General features: G+C 40.2%; 1 pseudogene; it reads right to left on the bottom strand.

The window, feature by feature from the left end:
- Positions 1-4,435: 4,435 nt before the first annotated feature.
- Positions 4,436-5,112, bottom strand: LOC102000168 (annotated as a pseudogene).
- Between the last annotated feature and the right edge of the window lie 8,724 nt (positions 5,113-13,836).

Below are 13,836 nucleotides of genomic sequence, written 5' to 3'. Positions count from 1 at the left end.
TGAAGATTGTCATTGGCAATTGTAGACACCACTACAGGCATTTTGATAGAGATTGCATTAAAGCTATAAATTACTTGTGGTAGTATGGCTATTTTTACAATATTAATTCTACCAACCCAAAGTTTTTTTATAATTTAATGTCTTCTTCAGTTGTACTTTTCTTTATAGAAGTCTATCACCTGTTAAGTTTATTCCTGAGTATTTTCAAAGCACACCACCACACCCAGCTTAGAGCTTTTGTGAGTAAGATATTTTTCCTAGTTTGTTTCTCATTGAGTTTATTATTGATATTTATAAAAGCTGTTCCTGGTTTGTTTGTTTGATTTCATCTCTTGCAACTTTATGGAAAAATGTTGATCAGATCTAAAAAAGAAAACATCAATATGAAGTTGGTAGAATGAGTTATAACGCCCATCCATAGCTGATTTCAAGGCCATGAATGACAATTTTAATTTCTTCCCTTTGCTAATCAGCCTACATCCTCTACACTCTCAGCTGCATCTCAGATGGTTCTACTGGTTAAGCTGCTAAGATAAACTAGTTCTAATCCCTGAGCACTCTGAGACACTGATCACCATGCCTGTATTAGGGCATGGATAATTTTTAATTGTATTTACTATGAAGATTGGTCATAGGAATATGAAGAGATGCCCCAAATGGAACACTTGTGTGCCAGGATGTTTCTTATTCCCATTGTGTAATCTCAAGATTTAGCTCAATGATGACTGCCATGATGGTGACTCCATTCCTTGCTTGTGGTTTCATGGCATAAAGAATACAAAGGGATTGATGATAGCGGCTATTATACAATTTATAAGGTTTCTCACTATTTCCCATGGTAGAAACGATCACTCATTGTGGAACCAGCAACTGTAGACTTACAAAGCTTAGACGGAACTTTGTATCAGTAGGGACAGATAGCAGAACATCTCTAGATCACTGAGAGTAATATTATGATACATGCATTATTACACAAGTTCCTGTGTGCATAGCACATTGTTGATTTCAGTATACTGCATCATGGAGGTTGATACTCATTCTGTTTCGGTATCTTCTCCAAGACTGTCAAAGGATTCTTCCTTGTCAAAAAGGTATTTCAGGGGCTCAGGATATGACTTAGTATGTTAAGAGTATTTTCTCTGCAAACATGAGGTCTGAGTTCAAATCTGTAACACTCATACAAAAGCTGAGCATGGCTATATGTGACCACACCTCCAGTGTCAGGTGGAGATAAATACATTTGGCCAGCCAGCCTAGCCAAAGAGTGCTTGTCCTGTTCAGTGAGAGACTGTCTCATGGTAACAAGGCAGAGAGTGATAGAGGAAGATATCCAATCCAGCATCATGACCTGGCTTCAACATGTGTGCATCTGCAAACTCACATGTATGCAATACGCACATAACAGTTGTTCCAGAACCCCACAACTTGGAAGTGTCTGGACTCACACACCATAGTAGACCCTGTATTCATGTGAACACTGCTGCTCCTCCTTGGTAATGAAGGAATTTCATAGTCTAATGTACAATCTTGTGTTTGTTAGTCAGACACTGTAAGACCAACCCATCCCCCGGAAGCATGCCAGTTCTTATAAGGATAAATAGTTGCTTCTTTCAGAATGGAAGGGGTCAGCACAATCAGCTGTGACCACATGGCTGGTTAGTCTCTTCATGGCAGAGAATCAGGGAATGATAACACGTATTTTTGTTTTGTTTTGTTTTGTTTTTTTGTTTTTTCGAGACAGGGTTTCTCTGTGGCTTTGGAGCCTGTCCTGGAACTAGCTCTGTAGACCAGGCTGGTCTTGAACTCACAGAGATCCGCCTGCCTCTGCCTCCCGAGTGCTGGGATAAAAGGCGTGCGCCACCATCGCCTGGCTGATAACACGTATTTTTAAATACTATAGCCTGCCTTCAAGCAATAGCATTTAACTCCATGGTGTCATGACATGGTGATGACCTCAGTCAAGAAAGGCAAACCAGATCTAAAAAAGAAGGCAAGCTAACAACAAAAGTTATGCCAGAGAAATAAACAATATATTTTTATGTGCTGATGATAACAGGGGTCATAGAAAACAATAAAGATAATATGAACAGTACTGCCATCCCAGGCCACTTGCAGAGAATCATTAACACTTGTGCGTAAAAAGTTATTATATGATTTTTTAACTTAACAATTTTCCCACCAAAATAAATAAATACATAAATAATTCTCTATATCAACCAAATTGATTATAATGTGCCCTAGAGAATTTCTGTTTGTATTTTGTTGTTGTTGCTGTTAGCTTGTTTGGAGTCTGTTGAGATTAGTGTATGTGTGGGCTTATGCCTTCATCAAATTTGGAAGAATTTTTGGCTGTTATTTGTTGAGATTTTTTTCCATATGCCCTTCTTACTCTGATGGGGACTCCAGGGTACCATGAAGTCTTCATCTCAAAAGCTATAGAAGGATCATTGGTGTCTTTGTATCTTCTACACCTCTGACATTTTCGTCTTCACTTTGGCATCTGCTTGGTCCCATCTCACTTGCTCCTGTTGCTCAGACACCAACAGTCTTTACTTCTTGACGTCCAATATCTTTAAAACTCAATTCAACTTTTTTTTCTGGGTTACCATATTTTTTCCAATAGTGTAGCAAATCTAGTCCCTGTTAATATTTCTAGGCAGCAAGTTGAAATCCCAAGTGGATTCTTTTAAAAACTCCAATCTTCTAAAAGTATAAATTTTGTTGTAAAAAAATGTCCCATTAAGTCCTTGGGACTTCAAGACAGATATTTATGGTTACCCACAATAATTAGCTATTATCATTTTTCCTTGCTAACATAGCCTTAGTTTTGTTTGGATATGAATGTCCTGAGCCTCAGGGAATATAATAATTTGCTCTAAGCTATTGGGAAAGTCAACGTTACCAAAGTATAGATATGTAACACGATGTGCTTGGGAATTTAGGGAAAATCGGTCCTCCCAGATAAAGAAAAGAGCTGGAGACGGAGCAAAGCTTGTTGTTGTCGTTCTTGCCCATCTCCCATCTTCTACACATCTATTTGACTTGACACAGCCAGTCTTCACACTGCTATCTGCTATGCCATCTCATTTGCTCCTGTTTCTCAGAACTCACTCGATTTTACTCCTCGAGGTTCAATATCTTTTCCCCCTTTTCAAATTGTTTTTATTGAACTATACATTTTTCTCCACTCCCCTCCCTTTTTCCTTCCTCCCCTTCTACTCCCTCCCATGATCCCCATGGTCCCTACTTATTCAGGAAATCTTGTCTTTTTCTAATTCCCATGTAGATTAGATCCATGTATGTCTCTTTTAGGGTCCTCTTTGTTGTCTAGGTTCTCTGGGATTGTGAATTGTATGCTGGGTTTTTTTTATATCTAAAAGCCACTTATGAGTGAGTGCATATTATGTTTGTCTTTCTGGGTCCGAGTTACCTCAATCAATAAGATGTTTTCTAGATCCATTCATTTTCCCAGATATTTCAAGATTTCATCATTTTCTTCCACTGTGTAGTACTCCATCATCTTTATCTATTATATCTACTATGTACCACATCTTTTTTTTAATCTATTCTTAGGTTGAGGGGCATTTAGGTTGTTTCCAGGTTCTGGCTCTGACAAATAATGCTGCTCTGAACATAGTTGAGTACTTGTCCTTGTGGTATGATTGAGCATCCTTTGAGTATATACCTAAAAGTGATATTTCTGGGTTTTGTGGTAGGTTTTCTCCTAATTTTCTAAGAACTTGCCATACTGATTTCCAAAGCAGCTATACCAGTTTGCAATCCCAGTTGCAATGGAGGAGTGTTCCCTTTACCCCAAACCTTCCCAGCATAAGCTGTCATCAGTGTTTTTGATCTTGGTCATTCTTACAGATGTAAGATGGAATCTCAGAGTTGTTTTGATTTGCATTTCTCTGATGGCTAAGGTTGTTGAACATTTCCTTAAGTGTCTTTCAGCCATTTTAGATTCATCTGTTGAGAGTTCTCTGTTTAGGTCTGTACCCCAATTTTTATTGGATTATTTGTTCTTTTGATTACTAATTTCTTGAGTTCTTTGTATATTGGAGATCAGCCCTCTGTCTGATGTGGGGTTGGTGAAGAATTTTTTCCTATTCTATAGGCTGTCATTTTGTCTTGTTGACTGTGTCCTTTGCTTTACAGAAGTTTCTCAGTTTCAGGAGGTCCCATTTATTGTTTCTCTCAGTGTCTGTGCTACTGGGGTTATATTTAGGAAGTAGTTTCCCTTGTCAATGTGTTCAAGTGTGTGTGTGTGTGTCTCTCTCTCACGCACGCGCGTGCGATTCCACTTCTATTTCCTTCACATTAAGTCAATCATGAAATTCCACAGTGATTTCTGGGGTGGGGCAGAAGGAAAGTGAATTCAGAATGATCCAGGCCACGGCCTGGCTGGCCTGAGAAGATGCAAGCCGTGGAGGCCTCACTGGGGAAGTTGGAAGAGCACCGACTGCCCCCGCTGGCAGGTAGGTGATGTTCCCAGAGCTGGAGAGCCTGTAAGCAATGTCCTCAGTTGCTTCCACAACTCAATCAGGCCATCGCCTGCCGTGGCCAGGAGTTGGCAATCAGCAGAGATGATGGCTGCCTTTTTTTTGCTGCTCAGACTTTTCCAGCACAAATCTGGCCCTCTCCGCTCCCTGCTGAGCCACCTGTTTGGCTTCCACTGCTTCTGTGAACTCCTTCCCGAAGGTTAGCTGTGTCAGGGACACATCATCCAGAATGAGCCCAAACGTTGCTGCTCTCTCCGTGAGGTCAACACTAACCTGCTGGGAGACCAGTTCTCGCTAGGTGATCAATTCTCCAGCATCAAAACGAGCCACTACAGACTTGAGGATCTCTGTAGTGATAGAAAGCAGCACCAGCTCATCATAGTCCTCGCCGATGGAAGCTGGCTGGCCACCAGCCTGAAGAGGATACATAGTGCTACCAGTGATGATTGGTACATTCCGTAGTCACGAGTAGCAGTCAAAGATAATTGGTTTCTGTACCCAAGGGATGAGAAAGTGAATTCCTTACCATACCATGACATCCAGCTTTGTGCCCAGCATCCACATTATACAAGGTGGTGTTCAGCACTCCTCCTGCAATACTTGAAGACATTGGCCAAAAGCAGCTTCTTTATTCATTAACCAATAAAAGCAGCACGTATACAGAAGAACTTCCCACACCAAAGTATATTCTTTTATGTTTCGATAGAATGTTCTATAGTTGTCTGTTAAGTTCATTTGTGTCATACCATCTGTTAGTTATCTTATTTCTCTGTTAAGTTTCTCTCTTGCAGACCTGTCTAGTGGTGAGAAAGGGTGTTGAAGTCTCCTACTATTAGTGTGTGAGGTTTAATGTGTGATTTAAGTTTTAGTAGTGTTTCTTTTACATGTGAGGGTGCCCTTGTATTTGGGGCATAGCTGTTCAGTATCGAGATTTCTTCTTGATGGATTTTTCCTGTGACTAATATGAAATGTCCTCCTTTGTCTCTTTTGATTAATTTTAGTTTGAAGTCCATTTTGTTAGATATTAGGATAGTTACACCAGCTTGTTTCTTAGGTCCATTCGATTGGAAAATTATTTTCCAACTCTTTATTCTGAGGTGATGTCTGTCTTTAAGATTGAGATGTATTTCTTCTATGCAGCAAAAGAATGGATTCTGTTTTCATATCCGATCTGCTAGCCTTTGTCTCTTTATAAGTGAGTTGAGTACATTTATATTAAGAGATATTAATGACCAGTGATTGCTATCTCCTGTTATTTTAGTTTTTGTTGTTGGTCATGTTAATTTGAGTGTTTTTCCCTTCTTTGGGATTTGCTACTATGAGATCATCTATTGTCTGTGGTTTTGTGGATGTAGTCAACTTCCTTAGATTGGAGTTTTCCTTCTAGTGCTTTGTTTAGGACTGGGTTTGTGGCTAGTTATTGGTTAAATCTGGTTCTGTCATAGAATATCTTGTTTTGTCTGTCTATGGTGATTGAAAGTTTTACTGGGTATAGTAGTCTAGGTTCGCATCCATGGTCTCTTAATGTCTTCATAACACTTGACCATGACCTTCTGGCTTTCATTGTTTCAATTGGGAAGTCAGTTGTAAATCTGATAGCTCTGCCTTTATATGTTACTTGGCCTTTTTCCTCTGCAGCTCTTAATCTTCTTTCTCTATTCCGTATGTTTAGTGTTTTGGTCCAGTCTATTTGGTGTTCTACAAGCTACTTGTATCTTCATATTCACATCTTTCTTTAGGTTTGGAAACTTTTCTTCTATAATTTTGTTGAATATATTTTCTATGCTTTTGATTTGGACTTCCCCTTCTTCTATCCCTATTATTCTTAGGTTTGGCCTTTTCATAGTGTCCCATGTTTCCTGGATATTTTGTGTTGAACTTTTGTTAGATTTAATCTTTTCTTTGACCGATGAGTCAGTCTATTTCCTCTATCATATCTTCAGTGTTTGTGGTTATTTCTTCCATCTCTTGTATTCTGCTGTTTATTCGTTTGTGGTTCCTTATCGTTTTCCCATATTTTCTGTTTACAAAATTCCCTTGGTTTGTATTTTCTTTATTGTCTCTATTTTGGTTTTCAAGTCTTGAGTCATTTCTTTCACCTGTTTGACTGCTTTTTCTTGGTTTTCTTTAAGGGACTTGTTGATTTCTTCCAATTTTTTTTGTCTTTTTCTCAATTTCTTTGAGAGAATTTTTCATTTCCTCTTTAAGGGCCTCAAACATTCTTCTAAAGTTATTAGAAATAACTTTATTATTGGGGTGTTCAAGACTTGCTGTTTTAGAACCAAACACACTAGTGTTGTGTTGCTCTTTGTGGTGTTGAGTGTGTTTATACCTTATCTACCAATATTTTCCTCTTATTTGTTAGTTGGGACTGTCTGTGATCACTGGTGATCACTCTTCCAGGTGCCAGTGTATTCAAGGCTCAAATGGTTGCTCCTCATGGCGGAGTCATGGCCATGGTTCCAGTCACCCTGGAGGTCACTTGGCATTCCAAGAAGTCATTCGATGCTCCTGGAGGTTGACGTACACTCCTGGAGGTTGTTTGGGCCTGGTCTCATAGAGTTGGCATGTGTAGGCCTGCCCCCATGGAAGTCGCTTGCTCTGGCCTGCTCCTGTGGAGGTTGCTGGCTCAGGCCTGGTCCTACGGAGGTCCAAGATCCAATTACTTTAAGGATCATTGTTTCACCTATGTCTTCTGGGTTATCGTATTTGAGAGAGGATTTGATGTCTGTGTCTGTGCCAAGTAACTTGCATCTCTGTGCTAACAACAAGAAAAATGTCTAATGCATAAGAGAAGCATGAAAAGTCTAAATTGATTCCCCATTGAAAGTCATTCTTGGATTCACCTTCCTTTCCTAAATTATATGAGATATATATTACCTGTATTTAAGCCACTACTTTTCCATGACTTGTAACCAAATGTAGCCTGGCGAATACCTGCTTCTTTCATGGTTCATTTTCTTCACTCTTTGAATTTATTTATTTGTTTGTTTATTGTGTTTGAAGGTTTTGTCTGCAAACCAGAAGAAGGCATGGGATCCCATGGGACTAAGTTATAGTGTGAGCCTCCATGTGGGTTCTGGGAATTGAACTCAGGACTCCTGGAAGGGCAGGAAATGTATGATTCGTTTTCTTAAGGTTTCTTGTTTGTATCCTTCTAGAACAACAAAGCTGATGTTCTGGACATGAGAGCTGCCATCAGAGAAGTGGAATCTCAAATTCCTTACTTCATAGCTTTTCATAGGAATGGCATTATCTAGCTCTGAACACAGGCAGAGAAACACAGGCGTTTTGCCCCTTACTGGTAGGGTTCTTTAACAGACTTGGGCTGTGGTAAAGATGTGCTCATAGAGAACCTGACGTCACTATCCTCAGAAAAACACAGTTGTGTTGTTCTCAAGGGGAATACTAACTTCCAATGGCTGCAATCCGCAGAGACAAAAGCTCTGACCAAAGCTACTTGAAATAAAATGTATTAATATGGTTCTATCATAAATAATACATACTATTGATATGACTTTAAATAATTTATCATGCTAAATTTACATAATAAACAATACATAAATATGTAATCGTTCCATGAAATCATGTGAAATTAGCAGTCATGTAAGAAACTTAACCTATTAACATTCTATGGGAGAGAGAGGCTTACAAATGGCTCAGGCTGCAGTCAGTATTGGTTTGTATTATCTCTGCCAAGAGAAACACCAGTCTTCTGTAAATTATTTGACTTATATATCTCACGACTGCAGAAAAGTAGCTAGAAATAGACTTCTCTATGCATAGCCAACAAAAAGCTCCCTTTGGTTATAATGGTAACACTTGTTTTTTCAAAAGGTCTCTAACCCATCAATAATTGAAGGACTACAGAAGAATTACTTGATTAAAATTAAGCAATGCAAGCCATAGCCATTGACTCAACCCTTCCGTTTCTCTGGGGATTTGCTCCTATTGTTCCATCTAATCTTCCTGGGAGCCCTATGTAGTAGACATAATTATCCCCATTTTCTAGCTCAGTGACCAATGAATGGGACAAGTTGGAGCAGCGGTTCTCAATCTGTGGGCTGTGACCTCTTTGGTGGTCAAATTAGCCTTTCATGGGGATCACAAAGACCTTCGAAAATATCAGATATTTACATTATGATGCATAACAGTAGTAAAATTACAGTTATAAAGTAGCAACAAAAGTAATATAATCATTGGGGGTCACTGCAACATGAAAAACTATATTAAAGGGTCATAGCATTAGGAAGGCTGAGAACTCCTGGGTTAGGGAATTACCCAAGTCACATAGCTAGTTACTGCAGGCACAGTTTTTTTTTTTTAACTCTTCTGTGATTAATGCTTGCTGGTTTTCCTTGCATTTCATATCTTGTCTGTCTTGAAGAAAAACTTCAATGCAGTTTTTCTCTATGGATTAGGATTTGAAATATTCCCTAATTCAAATTCAACAAAACTTAAGAATCTCTTTTATGCACTCAACACTGTGCGAGGCCCTCTCATGCAGGTGAGATCATTTTTCCTTTGTAATAAACCAATATACCTATGGGGTATTTGTAATTTCATTGTACAATGCAGGAAACTGGGGCTTGGGAAAGATGAAGATGCTTGCCAAAGCCGTCGTTCAAGATAAGCTGAGTAATGGGACTTAAAATGACAATTACCTCACAGACTTCATCTCTGGCAAAGGGAATGTTTTGTTTTTGTTTTTTAATTTTTTTTACCTTTTTAAAAAATCTTTTCTTGACCCATTTCCATTCTCATTGATCCCTTTCCTCTTCCTACTTTCATGTCCTCTCTCTCTTTCTCTCTCTCTCTCTCCCCATCCCCCGCCCCCCCGCCTGTGTGTGTGGTATCCAGTTAGTTTGACTGAAGTTGCTTACAAAAGCATAGGTTAAGGGTTATTTAAGTAAGCTTGGGAACCTTATCAGTGGCTACCCCACTAAAGATACCACTCTGTTCCCAACTAACCACTAACTAACTGTATATAAGTTCTCAGAGAGGGGCAGGGTCTTGTGAGCCCCTCCCAATGATGGGTGTTAACACCAGGCTCTGGGTCTTTGTCAGGGAGCAAGCCTCTTTAGAGCACTGTTCTCTGGCCTTCAGAAACATGAATAGATTTCTTCTTAATAGGAAAGATAATGTTCCAGGAGTAGAGCTTGTTATCAAGAGACTTGAGGACAAATTTTCTATTTCATAAGTTTTCAGCAGGCTGGTGTTGAGTAGACTCGGGTACATCGGTAGCCAGGCCACTCAAGACTCTTTAATAAACACTCATGTGCCCAAATCTCCCTGCTCTGCTCTCCATAAACTATAGTTGGCTTAACGTCCCTATTCCTCAGAGAATAACATGTGTGGAAATTGTGCTTTGAGATCAGTCCTTCTGGGAAAGGTCCAACCTGCTGAAGAGGCACTGAGAAAGGCTCAGACCATAAATGTTGATCCTACCCGGGAGAGTAAATATAAACCGCCTGCCTCTTCCAGGCTGAATCATAGCTTATCAAGCACGCATTAAACCTTTAAGCTTTTTTCTCTTAAGTAAGAATAAATCTAAGTTGACTATTCCAGCATACGTATTTGTTTTCCCTGTGCCGTCTATAAACCATGTCCAAGGTGAGTATTTAGAAGCCTGCACGAGAACGAGCAAATTTCGGAGAATAACTGACAACCCTAACAGTTCATGACAAGACAGTCACAACAAAGGAACCGCTATGCATTAAGTGATTTCTCCTGCAAACCCTTTATGTGTACGTCAAGCTTGTGTACTGGCAGAGCAAACGGGAATAAATCAAAGGCAGTACCCATGCAAGAAAGGGGTTTTAGGCAAATGCTCTCCTCTTTGCATAAATCAAACAAATAGTGATTGAAAACACCCACAAGAACAGCCCAGATTTCTATGGAGTTTTAGTGATGAAGTTATTTTTTTTCGAACTGTACCACAATTTACATTGATGAAACACTTTCCAAGTATTTGCTTGTGAAATCCGAAGACAGGCCTAGCAACTAGGTCAATAATATTAGTTAATTTTTTAGCCAAGGTAACAGAAGCAAAGGGTCGTTAAGTAACTATCCCAAGGTCGCAAAGCCAGATGGTGAACTGGGCAAGGCCTTCTTCAGAATCTCTGTTTTCATAGTCATGAGCTAGAGGCCCTAGTAATGGTGCTACTAGAGGCCTCTTAGTGACTTCCTCAGTGATCCCCAGAAAGGAGAGGGCAATTGCAGCAGACAATAGAGGCAGAGCCTCCTGGTAGTAACTCCAGAAGTGCCGCTGCTTTGCCCTGGTGTTAGCCTTTCATGTAGACATGCAGCTTAGCATGTTAATGCATGCCTTTGGTACGCTAGCACATCTTTGTGCTGTGGCCTCCTGTGTGATGGTCAGAACAACAAAACTCAAACTGAGCACTGAGGGATTTTAAAGTAAGCCAATGCCCCAGGACCAATGAGGTCCAGTTGTCTGAGACTGCAGCTTAGATTACAAGGATATTGCTTTAAAAGAATAAACAAAGATCCAAGTTTCCCTAATGTGTTGCCCGAGTTGAAACTCAGAATGTATGAGAATTCTTCCAGATTTGCAGGGAGTAGTTGGGTAGGCTGCTCACCACAGACAAACACCTAAACAAAGGGGCAAAGGAGAGCTGAAACCCAGCCCATACATGCTGTGCTGGGGGACCACTTGCTCTGAAGAACTCATCTTTATCCGGTTTCCAGAAAGGGGGTCTTGGGTGATTCTATTCTTCCATAGGCATCATTACATGTCCTATGAATTCTGTTTTCAGCTTCGTTTTATGCATTCAGTCAAACGTATATTTAGCCTCCACATCTGCTGGCACTTGATATACATTGACCATGCAACTGTATAGTAACCACTGCTCCTGTATTATTGGATTCCCCCTTCCCAGTATATTGGTGAAAACATAAGATTATACAAGGAGTTGGTTAAGGAATATGCAAAGTACTGGGATAGGTACAGGAAGCTGGGTAGACAGGGGTGGTGCCAGACCTGTCTATTAGTCCCAGGGCTCTGAGGGACCTCATCATGGAAAGGGTGCAGTTGCTGAGACAAAGAAGACACAGTGAAAGGTGAAAGAAGGGAATGCCATTCAAGACTGAACAGAATTTTTACAGAGTGGGACTACAAGCATGAGATCTGCCGTTATCCCTGATCCTCTCTCGTCTGACTCATCACTGTTTCCATGCTGCTGCCGTTTGTTCATTTTTAATCTGTTTTCATCTGATTTAGTTTCTACCTTTTACTTAAAAGGATCATGTTTTGCCTCGGTTCATAAGCCATTTTAGAGAACTAAATTTCAAAATCTATCAGATTTGTAATTTAACTGATCAAAATTCACTTTGTTTAGGGGATAGGGTATTGTGCAGAGTGCCCATCCATCCCCTCCCAATCCAGCCCCTCACAATGGACTTCCCCCTTTCATTTCCTCCAAGGGCAGCTCCCAGAATTCAGTGAGACCAGTGCTTTGTGGAACCAGAGATTATTTCTCCACTTAGGGTTGAAAGACTTCAGTGTGAACAGGAGAAAATGGATATTCATCATTTGAGCAGTTTCAGCCACCATGCTGCCCAGACTTTCTCATCCCTTTCCCATGAATTATCTTGAATAACTACCAAATCCCTAGGCCCCTACTTACCAGTGCATGAAACCTTATCTTTGTAATCTAGAAGTTGTTTCCTTTATTTACAAATATCTATTTGAAGGCACAATTTACATGTTTGCCAAAAGACATGACCTCTGCTGAGAGGCGTGAAACCTTGCTCATACATCTACCACCCATGGGCATTACATGCTCCACATATTTATCTATCCATGCTTCTTACCACAGAAGGGACTTCCTGAGGATAGGTCTTTTCTAATCCCCCGGTACCTTGTATTCTGTTGATCCATGGTATGTGATCCACACATATGTAAGGAAATAAGTAGTTTTCTTTTATCCAAAGTTATACCCATTTCCCTAAACTGGAAGGAATTCACTTAGAAATGTCATATTTCAAGATAAAGAATTTTTTAAAATGTCAGTATAATGATGTCTAATGATATTCTGCTGTGCTCATAGATGGCTGCCTAGCCCCATTGTCGTCAGAGACTTCTCACCCAAGCAACTGATAGAAACAGATACTGAGACCCACAGTCAAACATTAGACTGAACTCAGAGAAGAGAGGCAGGAACTGTAAAAGTCAGAGGGGTCAGGGCCATCACAAGAAAACCCACAGAATCAACTAACCTGGGCTCACAGGGACTTACAGAGACTGAACCGACAACCAGGGAGCCTGCGTGGGACTGACCTAGGCACACTCTGCATATATGAGACAGTTGTATAGCTTGGTCTTCTTGTGGTACTACTAACAGTGGGGGCAGGAGCTGTCTCTGACTCTTCTGCTGGCTTTTGGGACCCTATTTGTCATACTGGATTGTTGTGTCCACATAATACAAGAGAAGGTGCCTAGTCTTACTACAATTTGATATCCCATGTTTGGCTGAGATCCAAGGTAGGAGGCCTATCCTTTTCTGGGCAGAAACAGAAAAGAAGTGTGATGTGGAATGCCCTTCTGTGTATGTGTTACTTTTATTGGTTATTGAATAAAGCTGTTTTGGCCAATGCCTTAGCACAGTGAAGCCAGGCAGAAAATCTGAACAGAGATCGATATATAGATAGATAGATAGATAGATAGATAGATAGATAGATAGATAGATAGATAGAAAGAAAGAAAGTGTAGTCAAGGGGACGCCATTTAGCTGCCAAAGGAGAAAGACACCAGAACCTTACTGGTAAGCCACAGTCTCGTGGCGACACACAGATTAATAGAAATGGGTTAATGTAAGATATAAGAGCTAGCTAGGAATACACCTAAGCCATTGGCCAAGCAGTGTTGTAATTAATATAGTTTTTTTGTGTGATTATTTGGGTCTGGGAGACTGGGAAGCTAAAGCCCAGTCTCCTTTCACAGGATTGAATGGGGTGCAGTGGGGGGGGCATTAAAAGGAGAGAAAGGAAGGGAAGCTGTAATTGAGATGTAAAATAATAATAGCAATAATAAATCATTAAAAAATTTTAAAGATAAGGAGTAAATATAGATAGAGCATATTCCAGCCCTGCAGCCTGCTCTCAGGGCTCCATTCTACCCATGTTTTGTTGGCTTCTGCTTCTCACACGTGAGCTTTGCCTGGGCTTGTGGAGGCTGACCGGTTTGATGAGAACACGGTCATTCTGCCCCAACTCCCAATTCCTCAAAATCAGTCACTTCAATGAAAAAGAGACAAGGAGAAAAGTCAACTCTTTGCTAGTACTTGACAAAATTGAATACCCAATGTCCTGATGA

Source organism: Microtus ochrogaster, chromosome 19 (genome assembly GCF_000317375.1).
Source record: "Microtus ochrogaster isolate Prairie Vole_2 chromosome 19, MicOch1.0, whole genome shotgun sequence".
NCBI lineage: Eukaryota > Metazoa > Chordata > Mammalia > Rodentia > Cricetidae > Microtus > Microtus ochrogaster.
The sequence above is the reverse complement of the archived record's forward strand: the minus strand, read 5'-3'. Positions and strand labels throughout refer to the sequence as shown.